At 37.4% G+C, this 18,209-nt stretch overlaps 1 long non-coding RNA gene across 1 annotated transcript; it reads right to left on the bottom strand.

Moving 5' to 3' along the window:
* Window positions 1–777: 777 nt before the first annotated feature.
* Window positions 778–14,287, bottom strand: LOC140511381 (uncharacterized). Its single transcript, XR_011969525.1, has 6 exons — window positions 14,077–14,287; window positions 11,685–12,527; window positions 10,831–11,036; window positions 10,285–10,432; window positions 9,114–9,391; window positions 778–1,308 (listed from the first exon to the last, which is right to left on the bottom strand). It is a non-coding gene; the product is annotated as an uncharacterized lncRNA (long non-coding RNA).
* Between the last annotated feature and the right edge of the window lie 3,922 nt (window positions 14,288–18,209).

Below are 18,209 nucleotides of genomic sequence, written 5' to 3'. Positions count from 1 at the left end.
GGTTTTTCTCATGGTTTCTCTCATTAATTTTAATTTATGAATATATGAAAATGAGTATAGCAAGAATGCATGTGTGGAACCTATATAAGTTTGCATGCCATCTTAGGCAGGGAGGAGGGAGGTATGGGGAGAAAATCTAAGACTTATGGAAGTGATTGTAGAAAACTTAAAATACATTAATTTAAAAAAAAAAAGAAAGTTAAAGAAAAAAGAATGGAGCAGCCTAAACATTACAAAACAATTATAGATTCATCAATGAGATTTTGGAGACTATAAGTGTTCAAGAAATTCTAGGTACCAAGGCACCATAATAATTGAAATTTCATCTTGGCACTTGTATTTTTAGAGTTTTTTTTCCACTTACATAATATATTTTAGCATATTTTGATCCATTTATGCTTAAGGCTCAATATTTCTGTTGTTGTGGATCTTCCCTCAACTAATTCATAATGAGAAGTTCTCTATCCTGTTTTATATAATCCTCTTTTGATATTTTACTAGTAGAATTAAAATTAATGGTTGTAATGGGTCTAGGCAGACTGGTCAGTGAGAACCTAGTCTTTGGAGTATGCACAACATGCTCTGCTGGTATTAAGCTCGTGGAGGATTAATGGGCTTGCCTCAGGAAAAGGCATGTTGGCGAAGTCCTTTCTCTTTCCACTTCAGAGCATATTCAGCTTTCCAGGGGGGAGAAAGAAACAACCCTACAAACCTCTAGGTTAGAGAAATGACAATGTTTTATCTCCTCCTAAATTCTATTCACTAGGTGGTGAGAGCAAATAGAGTGTAGGGCCTGGAGTCAGGAAGACCTCATTTCAAATCTATCCTCTGTCACTTCCTAGCTCTGTGACAATGGACAAGTCAATTTATCTCTACTTTCCTCAGGGTAATTTCTCTCAGTACCATACCAGTAAAATAAGAGCAATGTTATTTATTATATTTATTATACCTACCTCTCAGTATTGTGAGGATAATACAGTATGTGTAAAGCACTTAGTATGGTGCCTAGTACATAATAAGTGCTGTATAAATCTTTATTATTATTCATTCAAACCACAATATGGCTATGACCATGTGGTGCTGCCTTTTCTTTTATTTCTCTTTTATGTCTTCTTTCTTGATTCTAGGTAATTAAGTATCAGATACAGAATAGATCAAGTTATGAACTAGTGAGCTTCAAAAGGTTAGAGAGTCCACCTGGAGTCCAATAAATGGAGGCCTTGAAGAATTTTCCAGTAGCTGAAAATACCAAGCTCAGGAAGGAGCGAGGCCTGTAACCCGGATGACACAGTCTAGCAGCAAATTGACCTACAAAACAAAAACACTGGAACTCAGGAGTGAAGACATATTATTCTGGGAATTATCTATATAGAGATGAGAAACCCATCAGTCTTCCAAAAGAGAATATATATTGTGAGCAAAAGAGACTTCACGTTGTCATGGAAGTAACCTTGATATCATGAAAGCTGTATCTGTGGATCCCAAGTTCTGAAAGATCCTTCCAAACCTAAAAGGTTTAGAATATGGTCCTGGTACGTATCTATCTCCCAAGGATCATTCAATTTAAATTTAAAGAGATTATTCCCAATACTCCTATGTAATTAGTTTGCACTTAATTAGTATTTACATATTTGTATACATGCTGTTTTCCCAAAATAGAAGCTAAAGTAAGAAAATGTCTTAAAGAAAAATAAGGATTTTATGAGGCAGAGGTAAAGAAGGAGTGAATAAAGCTTAGATTGAGCTGTTAAACGTAATTGTAAAAGCATGGAAATGAGAGCTGGAGTGCTGGGTAGGCAAAACATAAAGAAGGCCAATTTAAATGAACCATATAGTATGAGAAGGGGCCTAATAAGTTCATAATGAGGCTGGAACAGCATTTGAGATTATATTGTAAAAGGCCTTAAAAGGAAAAAAGAGAGTTTACATTTTAGCTGAGAAGCAATATGAAATGAGAGAGTTTATTGAGTAGGGGAGTGAAATAATCTGATCTACACTTAAGGAAAAATATATTGGCATCTATTTGAAGGATGGAGAGAATGAGACTTGAAGAAGGGAGGCCAACTGGTGGGCCATTGAAATATTCCAGGTGAGAGATGATGGGTCAATTACATGAGGTGGTGGATGTGTAGATCAAGAAAATAATTTACATGTGAGAAATGGACCAAGAAAACAACAAAATTAGTTAAATAATCTATGTGGTGGGGGAGAGTTAGAAATCGAAGATCATTCCAAGTTTGCAAATCTGGAAAACTGAAGGATTAATGGTACCTTCAAAAAAAACAGGGAAATTTGGGAGAAGCATGGGTTTCAGAGAAAATAAAACATTCTATTTTGTACGTATTAGGTTTCAAATATTTTGGGAACATAAATTTGAAATACCAAATAGTCACTAATAATTTACTGTAACTTCTTTAAGAAACAAATGATATTGCGGAAAGGATTCTAAGCTCCCTGAGGAGGGTCATGGTCTTATTTAAATTGTGCATATATTTTAGAACCCAGGAAAGTACATTTCATTTAGTAGGTGTTTACTGGATGAAATTAATGTTGAAAAGCATGTTTATTTAGTCAGAAATGAATAGGATGGATTGGACTGGGGAGAAGCTTAAGTCAAGGAATCCAAAGAGAAAACTGCCATCATTATCCAGACAAAGTAGAAAAATGGATGTGAAATTAGAATATCTGAGTTAGAAGCCAAGCTCTGCTACTTAACCACTTGTGTGACAATATCAGGTAATTCTGGACCTTAGTTTTTCGTTTGTTTTTTTATTGTTCATTTGTAAAATGTGAGAGCTTGATTAAATTAACTCCAATGTTCTTTTACGGTCAATTTCCTATTTTTCCTGAATAATTAGAACTTGGATTGGGGTGACAGATATAAAAATTCAATAGAGTAAAAAAATATTAAGCACCAGCTATATGCAAGGCATTGAAATAAATGCAAACTGAGTATACTATATATCTTAAATAGCACTCAGAGTCCCCTTTAAAGGCGAACCTCTAGAGATCACCAGAGATTTAAGGAACCTTGTGGTTCAGAAGTCACAGAAAATTATTGCTCATAAGACTTCTCAATAATATTTCCTTTCAACAAGTCTACCAGAAAGGTCAGATTAATTCAAATCAAAAGACATTCAAGTGTTTTGATTGGATATGTGATTTCACTGGTTTAGGTCAGCTATCACTTTCTAATAATGAAGTTTAGCTACTGCTATGAAATTTAGCATCTCAGAGAGTGGCCTGTGGCAATGAAAAATTCCATTTGACCAAATTCAAATTGTCATTATGTATTAGGAATGGGAACCCGTGTCTTTCTTGCTTTGAGGCCTTCTCTCTCTACACTATATAAAACTACCTCTCATTTAGTGAAATAACACATCAAATAAAGTAACAGAAAAAAAAAAAGATATTTCCTTCCTCTAACATATCCGTCACAGGGATTCAAGGTCACATAAATTACCACTTCTTTAGGGACAGCTAGATGATATAGTGACTAGAGTGCTAGACACAGAGTCAGAAAGACTGATTTTCCTAAGTAAAATCTGACTGCAGACACTTACAAATTTTGTGACCCTGGGCAAGTCATTTAGCCCTTTTTGCCTCACTTTCTTCATAAGTAAAATGAACTGAAGAAGGAAATGTCTTTACAAAGAAAACTCCAAATAGAGCCACAAAGAGTCAGACACAACTGAAATCACTTTACAGGGGAAATGTGTATTTACAAAGAACACATTTATGACCAAGGAGTGTTCATGGATGGACAGACACGTAGGGTGCATGCATAGTCAGTAGCAATTCATGAATTGGCACAAAAAAACATATATTTGGCTCAGGCATATGTATGAAGTCATTGGTCATCAAGCATTTATTTTGTCATTATTTTAAATCCTGTGTTTTGGATATTAAGAAAAACAAAGACAAACACACTTAATGGCACAGGCAATATGTAAATAACTTGGTATATATAAGATATATACATATGTATACATATATACATATATACATATATATATATATACATATATATATATGTATATATATATATATATGTAGTGCAAATGCAAGATAATTTCAAAAGAATGGCATATATATTTGACCAAGGGTAGAGTAAATTGGTTACAGAATGATGATGATGTAGGGCTACTAATGTCGTCTGGTGGTATTATAAGACTACTCTCTAATGGATGCCATCTATTTAGCTCCATCTTTATATCTTTGCTGACAGCTGCATGACCACTTTGTAAAATCTTTGTTAACCATTTTCTCAGCACTCTAGTTGGAGTATGTACTGAGCTGCGTTCCCATATCCTCGATGTTTTCAGCTGTAGTAAGTCTCTCCATTACAGAGGAGACTTCTTATTTGTATGCTGTGCCTACAGGTCATGACAGCTATACTCAAACAAGTAACCAGGAGCCCTTGAGATGGAATTGAATATTATTTTTACTGACTTTACTGACAACTACTCAAAGTCCCAGTCCTTGGCCAACCATCTGATTTAAGATAATAAAATTTCTCTTATTCCTTATAGTAAGTTTTTGTGTACTCAGAAAAGTCTGGCCAACAAACCTATATGGTACAGGGAGGACAAAACTCCTCTTGTATCTTCACATCTTCCCATAATGCTTCTGCTTATGATGCAAATCAATCAGAGGAAAGGAACAAGAACCTAGTTGAGGCCAGAGTTCTCATCAATTTCTACCTTAGAATTTGTTGCGAATATTTGCCTTTGTCCTACATACCCTATAGCAAAAAAACAAGACACTGATTTTGTTTAGCTTTCCTACCAGTAACAAACTTCATTGGTCTTTCCATATTTCAGAGAAATATTCTACATGGATGATGAAGTCTGAAGGAGACAAAAAAAGTAAAAATGACTTCAAAGTTGTCAACTTGAGAAACAAGTAATGAGAAACTCATGTGTGCAAAGAGAATACTAATGAGCCTAACTTTTAAAGAAATAGATCATCCAAGATAAATCTTGCCCATCTTTTTAAGACAACGCAAAGACGAAATCACCTATGAAGGCCTTTCTGACCACTCAAGAAGATAGCAATCTTGCATCCTTTTGAACTAATAATAATTCATTTCTATATCATGATTTATATTTTGAAAATTCTTTTCTATAAAATCTTTGTAAAGTAACACATGCTTAATATCAAATCTGACAATGTGAGATTTAGTTGCTTGCCAATGATTACAAATACATTCAGTATTTGAAAGTATATTAAATCTGTTTAGAAAGTTTTTTCTATGCTGTCCTGTCATTGAATTCTTTTAGAACTTTTTATCTGACCTATGTATTTGATATTTAGATATCTATTGTCATGACATTTTTTGCATTGCTATTATTTTAATGTCTGTATTTAATTTCTTTCTAACTATATTTAAAACAAAGAAATAGAAAGCACATTCATGGGCTCTAGGTCTTGTGTTACTATAATGACATACCTTTTACTCTAAGCAAAATTGACTGGCATAAATGCTTTGTATATCACAGTCGCTCACTGACTTTATGACTACATATACAGATTCAAAGCCCAGATTCAAAAGTCACCAAGCTAAAAGGATGATTGGCAGCTAATTCCATGATTGGTGTAACACGGGAGAAAATCAATACATAGTGAAAAGAAGAAGCATATCTGAGCTTGGGAAATACATATACTTAAAAGTATGTCTTTAAAGTCTAGTATCACTAGAAATCAGCTAGTTATAAATATTTTACTCCCTTCTCCCAACCAGAAAGAAGGTGGAGTAGAAATCCACACAGACAATGACTAGTGGAGACTGGCTTGGGATGGGACCTTCCTTCCTATCATCCTAATCTTGGCCCACACTATTTGTAGTACTGTGATTTTTTTTTCTTAAAAAGCTTAATGTAAGTATTGGCAATTTATAGTTTTTTTATAACTTGAATTACCTTTAGCATATGGATTGAATATTATTTTAAATTAAGAATCCAGTGGTGGAGCCAAGATGGCGAAGTAGAAAGATGCACATACACATAGCTCTGAACCCACAAACCACAGAATGGCTAGAGGGGACCAAGCCAGGGAGAATTCTGCACCCAGAGACCATGGAATATTGGAGTGAGGGAGATTTCTGCTCCGGAGAGGCCTGCAAACCTCTCCCAGGGGGTCCTTTGCGCCATGGACTGGGCGCCGGGACGGGGAGCAGAGTGCAGCCCTGCCGTGGCCACGACACCGTGAGGAAAAGATCCGAGAGGGCTACGGGGATGGGATCTCCAGCGGCCACGTGGGTCCCCCCACCCACAGAAGGACCTGCAAACCTCTCGCAAAAGGTCCGTCGCGCTGCAGACGCAGAGCCCAGCCCGGACCTGCGGCGGCAACGGCGGCCGCAGCTCCGAGAGGTACAGATCCGAGAAGGCTCCAGAGACGGGTTCTCCAGCGACGGCACAAGCCCCCCCACCAACAGGTGACTGACGGGGGTAAGTGAGAGAGTCTCTTTGGTGGGTCAAGAGGGGAGTGGGGTTCCCCCATGGCTTGGCCCCCCGCAGGAGATAGAAGCTGAGAGGCGTCTACAGACAGGGGCTCCCCAAACGAGCGGGAGCCTGGATCCATTGTGGAAGGTCTGTGCATAAACCCCCAGAGGGAACTGAGCCAGAGAGGCGGCCCTGCCCCTGACCACCTGGACTTAATTTAACACTGAATAGCAGCCCTGCCCCTGCCAAAAACCCTAAGGCAGAAAGCAGCATTTGAATCTCAGTCCCCAAACGCTGGCTGGGAGGACCAGAAGGCGAGGTGGGTGTGAGGAGAACATTCAGAGGTCAGGCTACTGGTTGGAGAGAATGTCAAGAAAAGGGAAAAGAAGTAAAACTATTGAAGGGTACTTTATCGGAGAAAAGACCCTTCCTCCCTTCCTTTCTGATGGGGAGGAACAATGCTTGCCATCAGGCAAAGTCACAGAAATCGAGGATTCTGTGTCCCAGCCCACCCAATGGGCTCGGGCCATGGAAGAGCTCAAGAGGAATTTTGAAAATCAAATTAGAGAGGTGGAGGAAAGACTGGGAAGGGAAATGAGAGGGATAAGGGAAAAGCATGAAAAGCAGATCAGCTCCCTGCTAAAGGAGAAGCAAAAAAATCTTGAACAAATTGGCACCTTGAGAACTAGCCTAACTCAGCTGGCAAGGGAGGTGCAAGAGGCCAATGAGGAGAAGAATGCTGTCAAAAGCAGAATTAACCAAATGGAAAAGGAGATTCAAAAGCTCACTAAAGAAAACAGATCTTTCAAAACTGGAATGGTACGGATGGACGCTAAGGACTTTATGAGAAAGACAGATATCTCAGAACATACCGCGCAGATTCGAAAAATGGAAGATAATGTGAAATATCTTATTGGAAAAACAAGTGACCTGGAAAATAGAATCAGGAGAGACAATGTAAAAATTCTGGGACTACCTGAAAACCATGATCAAAAGACGAGCCTAGACATCATCTTCCACGAAATTATCAAGGAAAACTGCCCTGAGATTCTAGAACCAGAAGGTAAAATAAATATTCAAGGAATCTGCAGAACACCACATGAAAGAGATCCAAAAAGAGAAACTCCTATGAGCATTGTGGCCAAATTCCAGAATTCCCAGGTGAAAGAGAAAATATTGCAAGCAACTAGAAAGAAACAATTCAAGTATTGTAGAAATACAATCAGGATAGCACAAGATCTGGCACCTTCTACATTGAGGGATAGAAGGGAATGGAATAGGATATTCCAGAAGTCAAAGGAACTAGGACTGAAGCCAAGAATCACCTACCCAGCAAAACTGAGTATAATACTTCAGGAGAAAAAATGGTCTTTCAATGAAATAGAGGACTTTCAAATTTTCCTGATGAAAAGACCAGAGCTGGAAAGAAAATTTGACTTTCTAACACAAGAATGAAGAGAACCATGAAAAGGTGAACAGCAAAGAGAAGTCATAAGGGACTTACTAAAGTTGAACTGTTTACATTCCTACATGGAAAGACAATATTTGTAACTCTTGAAACATTTCAGTATCTGGGTACTGGGTGGGAGTACACACACACATACACATGCACACATGCACACATACATAGAGACAGAGTGCACAGAGTGAATTGAAGAGGATGGGATCATATCTTAAAAAAAAATGAAATCAAGAAGTGAGAGAGAAATATTGGGAGGAGAAAGGGACAAGTTATATGGGGCAAATTATCTCTCATAAAAGAGGCAAGCAAAAGACTTATAAGTGGTGGGATAAAGAGGGGAGGCAAGAGAAAAACATGAGGTCTACTCTCATCACATTCCACTGAAGGAAAAAATATAATGCACACTCATTTTGATAGGAAAACCTATCTCATAATACAGGAGAGTGGGGGACAGGGGCACAGGCAGGGTGGGGGGCAGGATGGAGGGGAGGGCATGGGGAGGAGAATGCAATACGAGGTCGACACTCATGGGAAGGGAAAAGACCATAAGAAAATAGAAGTAAAGGGGGACAGGATAGGATGGAGGGAAATATAGTTAGTCCTATACAACACAACTAGTATGGAAATCATTTGCAAAACTAAACAGATATGGCCTATATTGAATTGCCTGTCTTCCAAGGCATTTGAAAATCAAATTAGAGAGGTGGAGGAAGAGGGAGGGAGCTAAGGAGGTTAGAAGTCAAAGTGTTAGGACCAAATGTAATGTTCTTACCACTGGGTAACAAGAAATACAGGTTAAGGGGTCAAGAAAGCTATCTGGCCCTACAGGACAAAAGAGAAGACGGAGACAACGGCAGGGAGGGAGGATAGAGGAGAGAGCAGATAGGTCACAGGGGCAATTAGAAAGCTCTGGTTTGGGGGGGGGAGGGGATAAAAGGGGAGAAAATTTGTAACCCAAAATTGTGTGAAAATAAATGTTAAAAGTTAAATTAAAATAAATAAATAAATTAAAAATCAAAATATAACCCTTCCACATTAGATACAAAAGTGAAACCCAGAAATGAGACTATATACATGCACCCAAATAGGCTTAAAGGAAGACCAGAATAAAAAATATTATAAATTTCATCAAGCCAAATATTGATTCTCTACTTGTGAATGCTTTTTAATATGAAGTTTGGTCCACTGATCATCAGGGATAAACTCACCAGGTAAAACTTCTTGCTGCTGACACTGATGCTGGCAGGCATGGCTTTGTGGTGAGATTTCCTATTGCACAGATGGAGAAGATTCAGGCAACAATTACATGGCCTTAATCCCATGAAACTTTGTGGCCAATTAGAAACTCTCCAGGGAGATTTCGATGCAGCTGCCATCCTACACTAATTCTGTGAAGAAGCTTTCAATTCAAAATCAGAAGGCGGTAAACATGGCCACAACTAGAGTATTCTACACCTGAAAATCTCAGAAACTGCCAGCACAATTCCTAAGAAAAAGACGTAGACTTTAGGCTTTTGTTACCACTCAGAATATTGATTTTTTTTTAACCATCCTGAAGAGTGGCAGATATTTTACATGACATCATTTGTAACAGGAAATTACTAGGTTTTTTATTTTTAATTTCCAAATATTTTGGAATTATTGCAATGAAAGTGAATTGTGGTGCTATAAAAGAAGATCATATTTCAGATTTCCTCTGTCCAGCAGGCCTAGGATTTGCTTACATTCACAAATCAGTTTTTTAATCTTGAATGAAATGACAAGGTACTTCTTCCAAATAATGGGTTTTTGGAGGTTGCTAGGGAACTATTTCTCATCTTAGTGAAAATAACTGAGTAGTCCAGAAATCTTCAAGCAAAGTGACTGTTATATGTAAATTTCTGTATTAGACTATGGGGAATATACAAAGATTATTGTGACATGATCAATGCATAGAGATCACAAACAAATATCAGTCTTTAATACCAATACGTAATGACTAAAATAAATAACAAAATAAATCAAGAGCATGAAAAGGAAATCATCATATGGTAAGATTTATCATTTTAATATGATTTTTATTTTAGTCTCAAATTCTGCTTCTCTACTTCCTCTTCAACTCATTGAGAAGGCAAAAAATTACAATATTCATTATACATATAAAATCATGCAAAAGAAAACAAAGAAAAAGGAAAAATTGGGTTAAATCTTCACTCTGAGTCTATCATTTTTCCATCTGGAAATGAATAGAATATTTTACCAAGTGTTTTTTGGAATTATTTTGGGTCATTGTACTATGCAAGATGGAGATAAATGATCTGTACATCATCTACATAGAAGAGTTCAATGAAACCTTGTAAATGGATAACAGTAGGTCACAAAGAGAGAAGAGTAAGGTACCTGTTAGTAATTAACTTATTATTCCGGTGTATCTGTGTTCTTATCAGTAGCTACTTCCTTCAACCATGCTTATAACAGCTCATCAAAGCATGCTTCTTTCAACTCTTGTCCATGTACTTCCAGGAATTTATCATTAGGAGTGCATCACCTATGTGGTGGGGTTGGAAGAATATTCCTTCTTTACTTCCATCCTTCCTTCTCTGTCTCTCTTTCTCTCCCTCCTTCTTTACTCTCACTATCTAATTGGTCAGCTCCTTTTCCCAATCATATTTTTGGCAGATTGCCTCTGTTTTACTGCTTGATATAGTTACATAAATCAGTTCATATGTTGAACCACATAAATTAATATATACAGTCTAAATTACCAATATAAAAAGTATGGGAGATTCCGCTTAAAAACTGCATAGCAATTTTATCATTTCCATATGAATCGGGGAAAATCATAAATAAGATTACTTTTTTCAGTAGATAGGAGGTATATAAAGGTACAAATATGAAAAGAAATAGCAGAAAATACATATAATGCCAACTATAATCAATACTAACCACTTAATGATTGACTTTATTAAGTTCCTTCTTAGGTGATAGTCACAGATGTCAACTTCCTATCAATTCTTTGCTGAAATTTTTTATTTGTCCTTTTCTTGCTTAAACAATAAATCAAGATTGCAAGTTTTATATTTTAATCCTGAAATACTTTTAAATAATGGAACTTTCTTTAAATCAAAACAGACAATGCTCTCTGTGAGTAACTAAAAATAAGATCAAAACAAATCAACAATTAGATAATTGCTAGTAACCTAATGAGTATTTCCTTTTAAGAAAGGAAATATGAAATCACAAATATGATATTAACCTTTGTATAAAGAATGATATTTAAATGCTATTAAATCATTAACTTTGGTAAATAGGTATTTAACCTTTGTCAAAAGTTGACAGTATTTAAGCTTTGTGGTTAAAATACTACTTCTATAATGCCCTGCTTGAATAGCTTCACTTGAAATAAGAAGCAAGCTGCCTCTTGAATTGAAATCCAAACTGATACTGGAGCATCCCTTGTAAGAGGTTAAACCAAAGTTTGACAAACTTTATTTTAAACCAGCAGTTTTCAGATCTGCAGACCTCGGCACATCCTGCTTCCTGCAGGGAGGGGAAGGTTCCAAAATACTGCAATGAAAAGCTGTTGCTGTGGTATTTGCAGCCTTTTTGGAAGCAGGAAGCAGAGCAAATTCTCTAGAGAAAATCTGTTATAACAGTATTTCCAGCCAAATTTTGCAAACTCAGGAGATTCAGATTAGCATTTGTACTTTCTCAAGCTTATGGGAAAGGAAAATCCAAATGTCTTATAGTTTGCCCACTGTTAATTTATACTTGTGGATAACAGAAAGAAGGCTATTTACCTATGCTGAGCAGACCTATGGTGAATAGTGTTGTTTTCAAAAGGAGATAGCTGATCCTCTTCAGTTATTTTCGTCAGTCATTCCTGGTGATCTGTAGATACCTTTCAAGTAATTTTCCCATCTAATTAGAGCACACAGTCTCTCTCTTCTGGGTTTCTACAACAGATGCTATATTTGCCAGAATCTCAGGGGAAGCTATATTTCCAGAAAAATGCTTACCCACACAACAGAAAGGTTTAGGGGCTCATCTGTAAAACAAAACTCAATTACATAACTTTCCAAAAAAAAGAGGATTAATGAGGACAGATAAATGAATTTTCCTCTCCTTAATTGTAACTTTCTTCCTTTTGCTGAGTAAAACTATGAATAAATATTAATTGATGGAGAAAAGTTAGTATTCATCATCTTTTACAGTCAAAAAGGGGTGCGAAATATTTTAAAGAGGAAGAAATAAAATCATATAAAAATTAATCTAAAATTATAACTTTCCTTCGGGAAATGAGACCAGTTGCATAGACCGATACTCTGGTTGTAGAATTAAGGCATATTTCTCCAAGAGTAATCACATATAGAAAAAAATATATAATGGATGACTGGTCTACGTTCACCTTCATGAAGCCAAGAGCACAAGGTGAGAACAATAGGGGAGTGACCAGTGTGGCTGGTACTCATCAGCATGTACAGAGTGATGTTTATAAACTTCCCACTTGGAGTATGCATAGATATAGTCTTGTTCTAGTATGTGTTGTACTAGAAGCTCTTTGATGTATCTTCCACATTTCAGATCTGCAATCTGGCCTTCAAGATATGCTGTGACTAAAAAATTCATCACGCTGAGCTTACCTGAAAATAAACATTTCTTATTTTAGCTAGTCTGATCTTAGAGAAAAAAAAAAAAAAACAACAACAACAACAACACACTGGCTTATACCTGAAGCATTTACAGATTGCTAAGAACCTGCTGGACTATGATTGTAATGGAGGAATCTTGAGGAAATCTAGGTCCTCTCCATATTTTGATGATGTACTGAAATAGAACTTTACTGGAGGATCAGAACACATAAAACACTCAAAAACTGTTAGATACATGTCTGATATCTCTCTAAAGAAAATATGACTTAAACATTACTACAAATTCATTTTACAGATGTTGACAAATTGTTCCAAGTAATCTAGGAGTCCTAATAACTTTTTAAAACATATATCTATAGTTGTTTATAAAATTAATATTCAAATAATATTCTAAGTTCAGAGGAATGCATTCACATCAGTCCAATATCTGGGGAAAAAAAAACTTTGAAGTTCTAATCAGCAACAATTAAATAGGCTCAATAGTCACAGAAGCATATACTGTTTCACTTTGCACAGGCAAGTAGAAATAATGAAAGAAAAGGGCCATCCAGGTTCCTCACTCCTTTAATCTAATCATAGGAATTTATTAGGTAGCAGAAATGAAAATAAAGGGAGAGTAAGATGAGGTGAATTTAACTAAGTCATAAACAGGAAGATTCTTCTTAAGAGAAAGTCACATGTAAAAGTGAGCTAAGAACTTTAAAATATCTTCAGGTCATTGATATTAATAGGGAGGTAAAAAAGAAATCTGTCAAATATTTTCCCCATACTGCTTACGATTCTTCCCTTATTTTGCTTTAGTGCCCACATCTCCACCAAAAAGAAATTTAGATGAGTTAAATTGCATCTGAAATTCACAATCCCATGATGTTGAGGAGCATTAAGGGAACTATCACTCATTCATGGGAAGTATTGATTATATTTGTAAGGCCACATGATTCAGTGGAAAGAACATGGAGTTAGGAGCAAGAGTACTTGACTAGTGAGTAGTATATCTTGGGTTTGATCCCTCCGTCTATCACTCACTGATCTCAATTTCTTCACATGCAAAATAGGTATAATGGTACCCAGGTAGGAGACTCAGTGGATAGAGTGCTGAGATTAAAGTTAGGAAGATTCATCTCCCTCAGTTTAAAATTGGCCTTAGACATTTACTAGCTATGTGATCCTGGGCAAGTTGCTTGCTCTTGTTTACCTCCATTTTCTCAACTGTAAAATGAGCTGGAGAAGGAAATGGCAAACCCCTTCAAGTATCTTTGCAAAAAAATTCCAAATGGAATCATGAAGAGTTGAGTATAACTGAAATGACTGGACAGCAACACCAATAAAAAAATCTTAAAGGTACTAGGTATTGACATCCACAACTTACAAAATACAGCACTTCTAATATGGCCTGGGATGTTCTACCACAGGATCAAAGGCTAAAGATGTATGAAATAATTTAGAAAATATTTCACATTGGATGACTTGTAGACATTTTACATACAACATGTCCCACACTGAACTCATTATCCTCTCCCAAACCCTCCCCTTTCCTTACTATTATTAAAGACACCACCATTCTTCCAGTCTCTCAGGCTCAAAACTTAGGTATCATCCTCAATTCCTCATTCTTTCACTCTGTACATCCAATTGCCAATGCTTGATTTTATTTTTTTTATCTGTCATACATGCCCTCTTCACTCCTCTGCCATAATCCTTGTGTAGGCCCTCATCACCTTATGACTGAATGGATGACTGAAACAGCTCACTGGTAGGTCTATCTGTTATGAATCTCTCCCTATTCTAGAACAACTGCCACTCAGCCACCAAACTGATTTTTCCATAGTGAAGGTTTGATCATATTGGTACAATGGCTTCCTATGACCTTCAGGATCAAATTTAAAATCCTCTGATTTTCAAAACCCATAATAACTTGGCTTTTCTTCCCATCTTTACAGTTTTCTTATACCTTAGAGCAGTGTCATGGACCCAAGTCTTCCAGGAATGCTCTTGCTTCTTCCTCTTTGTCTCCTGACTTTCCCAGTTTACTTCAAGAACCAGCTAAAATCCTACCTAACAGGAATCCTTTTCCAGTTCTTACTTCTAGTGCCCTACTTCTGTTGATCTTTTTTTAATTAATTAATTAATTAATTAATTGATTTTTAACACAATTTATGACAGATAAAGCAATTCAAACTTTTGGTCAGATGATACATCTTTTTAAAGCATTTACAATATGGACCACAAAAGAATTTTTTTTTTTAAATATAAGCCAACTGAGACAGAGATAATGTTTATGTTGCTAACTTCACAATCTCTTGATTCAGTTATCTCCACAGTATTATTAAGAATAAAAAGACCCTAACTTAATGCTATTGGTCTAAAGTCCCATGCCTAATAGCTTAATTTTAGACAGCCTCGGATGTTCCTCTACCCATAATCTATAATTGAATAGATCTGGTATTAAGCTTACAAACCTTTTGACTATAGGAAATTGCCACCAGGAGTAGGGACATTGCAGGGAAACAATACCTCCCCAACTTCATGTCAATTCCAGGCAGGAGTAGGTTGTCCACTTGCATTCAGTCAGGCTTAAAGTCTGCCAGGTGTCAGTGGAGAAACTGAGTCAGGAGAATCCCACCTCAGCCCATGCTGAACAGCTGCTCTCTCACCCTTCCCTTGAGATCACCTATGCAGTTCATACCAGCATCTCATCAGTTTACTGGCATCATGGATTGGAAGCTCAGATAGGCTTTCTTGCTTCCCATACCTGGAGTTAGACTCAGAAAAGCAGTCACTTAAAGTCCCATAGCATCTAAAAACGGCAAGTTCCAATAACGAGGTTTCAAATATGATTACAATCTCACTTTGGCTAAGGAACATCTTTTGAGGCAAGTCTTAAGTGGCTTACATGCCTTTCTATACATGTTCTAGTTGTTGATTAAATGGCAATCATAAAATCAAATTTACCATTAAAACCTTGACTTTTCCATCAATGCTAAATTTTACCTGAGCTTACCATCCTCTAGGAAATTTAGACTGAAACTCTTTTCTCCAAACTAAAGATGTCATTGATTTATTCTCAGTAAGTAATTCAGTCTAGTGTTTTAATGCTAATTGGTTTTACCTCACTTTGTAACATGTCCAATTTTTCTCCCCATTACTCCCCTCCCCCTGCTTCCTAATACCTTGTGTTCTGGTTGCTCCTTCCCTCAATGTATCCTCCCCTCCATCACACCCCACCCTTCTCCTATCCCCATCTTCTCTCTTTTCTTGCAGGGCAAGACAAATTTCCATACCCCTACCCCTGTAGTTCTTATTTCCAGATTATATGCAATAAAACTTCTCAACATTCGTTTCTAATACTTTGAATTCCAGCTTCTCTCCTTCCCTCCTTTCTCCCCAGCCCTACTGAGAAGGCAAGCAATTCAATACAGACTAAATATGTGCTGTTTTGCAAAAGACTTCCATAGCAATCATGTTGTGTAATACTAATTATATTGCCCTCTGACCTACCCTATCCCCCTTTATTTTCCCCCCTACAATTGGCCTTGTCCCTTCTTGAAAGTACTTATTTCTAGTGACTCCCTTCTCCCATTTGCCCTCCCTTCTAACATTCCCCTCACTCCACTTGTCACCTCCTGTCTTACTTTCCTGTGGTGTGACATAAATTTTCATATCAAATTTAGTGAACATGTTATTCCCTCCTTCAGTCACATGTGGGGAGAGTAGCTTTATTTTTCCCCTCTCCCCTTCTCCCTTATCTCCTCCACTGAATAAGATTTTTTTATCTCTTTTATGAGTTATAACCTGCCCCATTCCATTACTCCCTTTCTCTTCCAGAAATTTTCCTCCTTCATCCCTTAATTTTTATTTTATATTGTTTTTTTTGCATGTGTGGATATCATCTCTTCTGATATAACACATCCTGTAGTCTCTATCTATGTGTATGTGTGTGTGTGTGCACGCGCGCGTATGTACAATCTCTCCAACTACCCAAATAGTGAGAAAAGATTCAAGAGTTACAAATATTTTCTTTCCATGTAGTAATGTAAGCAGTTCAGCTTTAGAGAGTCTTTTGTGATTTTTATTTTCTGTTTACCTTTTCATGCTTCTCTTGATTTTTGTCTTGGGAAGTCAAATTTTTAAATACAGATCTGGTCTTTTCCTCAACAGGCATTCTTGAAAGTCATCTATATCACTGAATGACCATTTTTTCCCTTGAAGTATTGTATTCAGATTTGCTGGGTAGGTGATTCTTGGTTTCATTCCCAGTTCCTTTGACTTCTGAAATATCCCACGCCAAGCCCTTTGATCCCTTAATGTTGAAGCTGCCAGATCCTGTGTTATCCTGATTGTATTTCCACAGTACTCAAATTGTTTCTTTCTAGCTGCTTGCAGTATTTTCTTCTTGATGTGGGAACTCTAAAATTTGGCCACAATATTCCTAGGAGTTTCTCTGTTCAGATTTCTTTCAAAAGGTGATCAATGAATTCTTTCAATATCCATTTTGCCCTCTGATTCTAGAAAATCAGGGCCGTTTTCCTTGATAATTTCATGGAAGATAATGTCTAAGCTCTTTTTTTGATCATGGCTTTCAGGTAGCCCAATAATTTTTAAATTATTTCCCCTGGATCTATTCTCCAGGTCAGTTGTTTTTCCAATGAATTGTTTCACGTTATCTTCTAGTTTTTCAGATTTTTGGTTTTGTTTACTAACTGCTTGGTTTAACTCATAGTCATTGGTTTCCCTGAACTCAATTCTCTCTTTCAGTAAATTATTTTGTCCAGTGAGCTTTTGAACCTTCTCCTCCATTTGGCTGATTCTGTTTTTTAAAACCTCCTTTTCCTTGTTGGCTTTCTGGACCTCTTTTTCCAATTGAGTTAGCCTCTTTTTAAAGCTGTTATTTTCCTCAGCATTTTGTTGGTTCTCCTTTAGTAAGGTGCTAACTTGTTTTTTAAGGTCTTCTATTGCCTGAGCCCAGTTTAAGTTCCCTCTGGAGGCAGAGGCCTTGACTTCCTCTGACAGTATGCCTTGTTCTTCCTCATCCAAAAGGACGCAGGTAGACACCTGTTCCCCAAGAAAGAACCTTCTATGGTCTTACTTTTTTTTCCCTTTTTTGGGCATTTTCCCAACCAGTTACTTGACTTCTGAGTTTCCTCTCCACAACTTCCTGGCCTCCAGTTCCACCAAGCCAGCACAGAGGCTGAGATTCAAATGAGCTACTCCATAGCCTCAGGGACTTTCAAGGGGGTGGGGCTGCTATTCAGTGTGAGATTAAGATCAGCTGCTAGGCGGGCATTGCCACTACACAGGGCTTAGTCCCCTCAGGAGGTTTATGAGGAGACCTTCAACAGTGGATGTGGGCTACTGCCTGCTTTGGGAGCCCCATCTGCTGCTGCCTCTACTGCTGCCTCCTGAGGAGACCTGAGTTATGAGGACACCCCACTCCCCTCTTGGCCACCCGAAAAAACCCTCTCACTGACTTTTGGTGCCTGTGGGTTAAGGGACCTGTGCTGCTGCTGGAGATTCTGTCTCTGAAGCCTGATTGGATCTATTCCTCTTGGGGCTGCATGGCCAAGGCAGGGCTGGGCTCTGCTCTGTGTCCAGTGCGTGACAGATCTTTCCTGTCAGTTTTTCACATCTCTCTGGAACAGAAATCTCCTCCACTCCTTTGTTCTGTGGCTTCTG

The sequence above is a fragment of the Notamacropus eugenii genome, chromosome 6 (assembly GCF_028372415.1).
Source record: "Notamacropus eugenii isolate mMacEug1 chromosome 6, mMacEug1.pri_v2, whole genome shotgun sequence".
NCBI classification, from domain to species: Eukaryota; Metazoa; Chordata; class Mammalia; order Diprotodontia; family Macropodidae; genus Notamacropus; species Notamacropus eugenii.
Note: the sequence above shows the minus strand (reverse complement) of the source record. Positions and strands in the feature narration are given on the sequence as shown.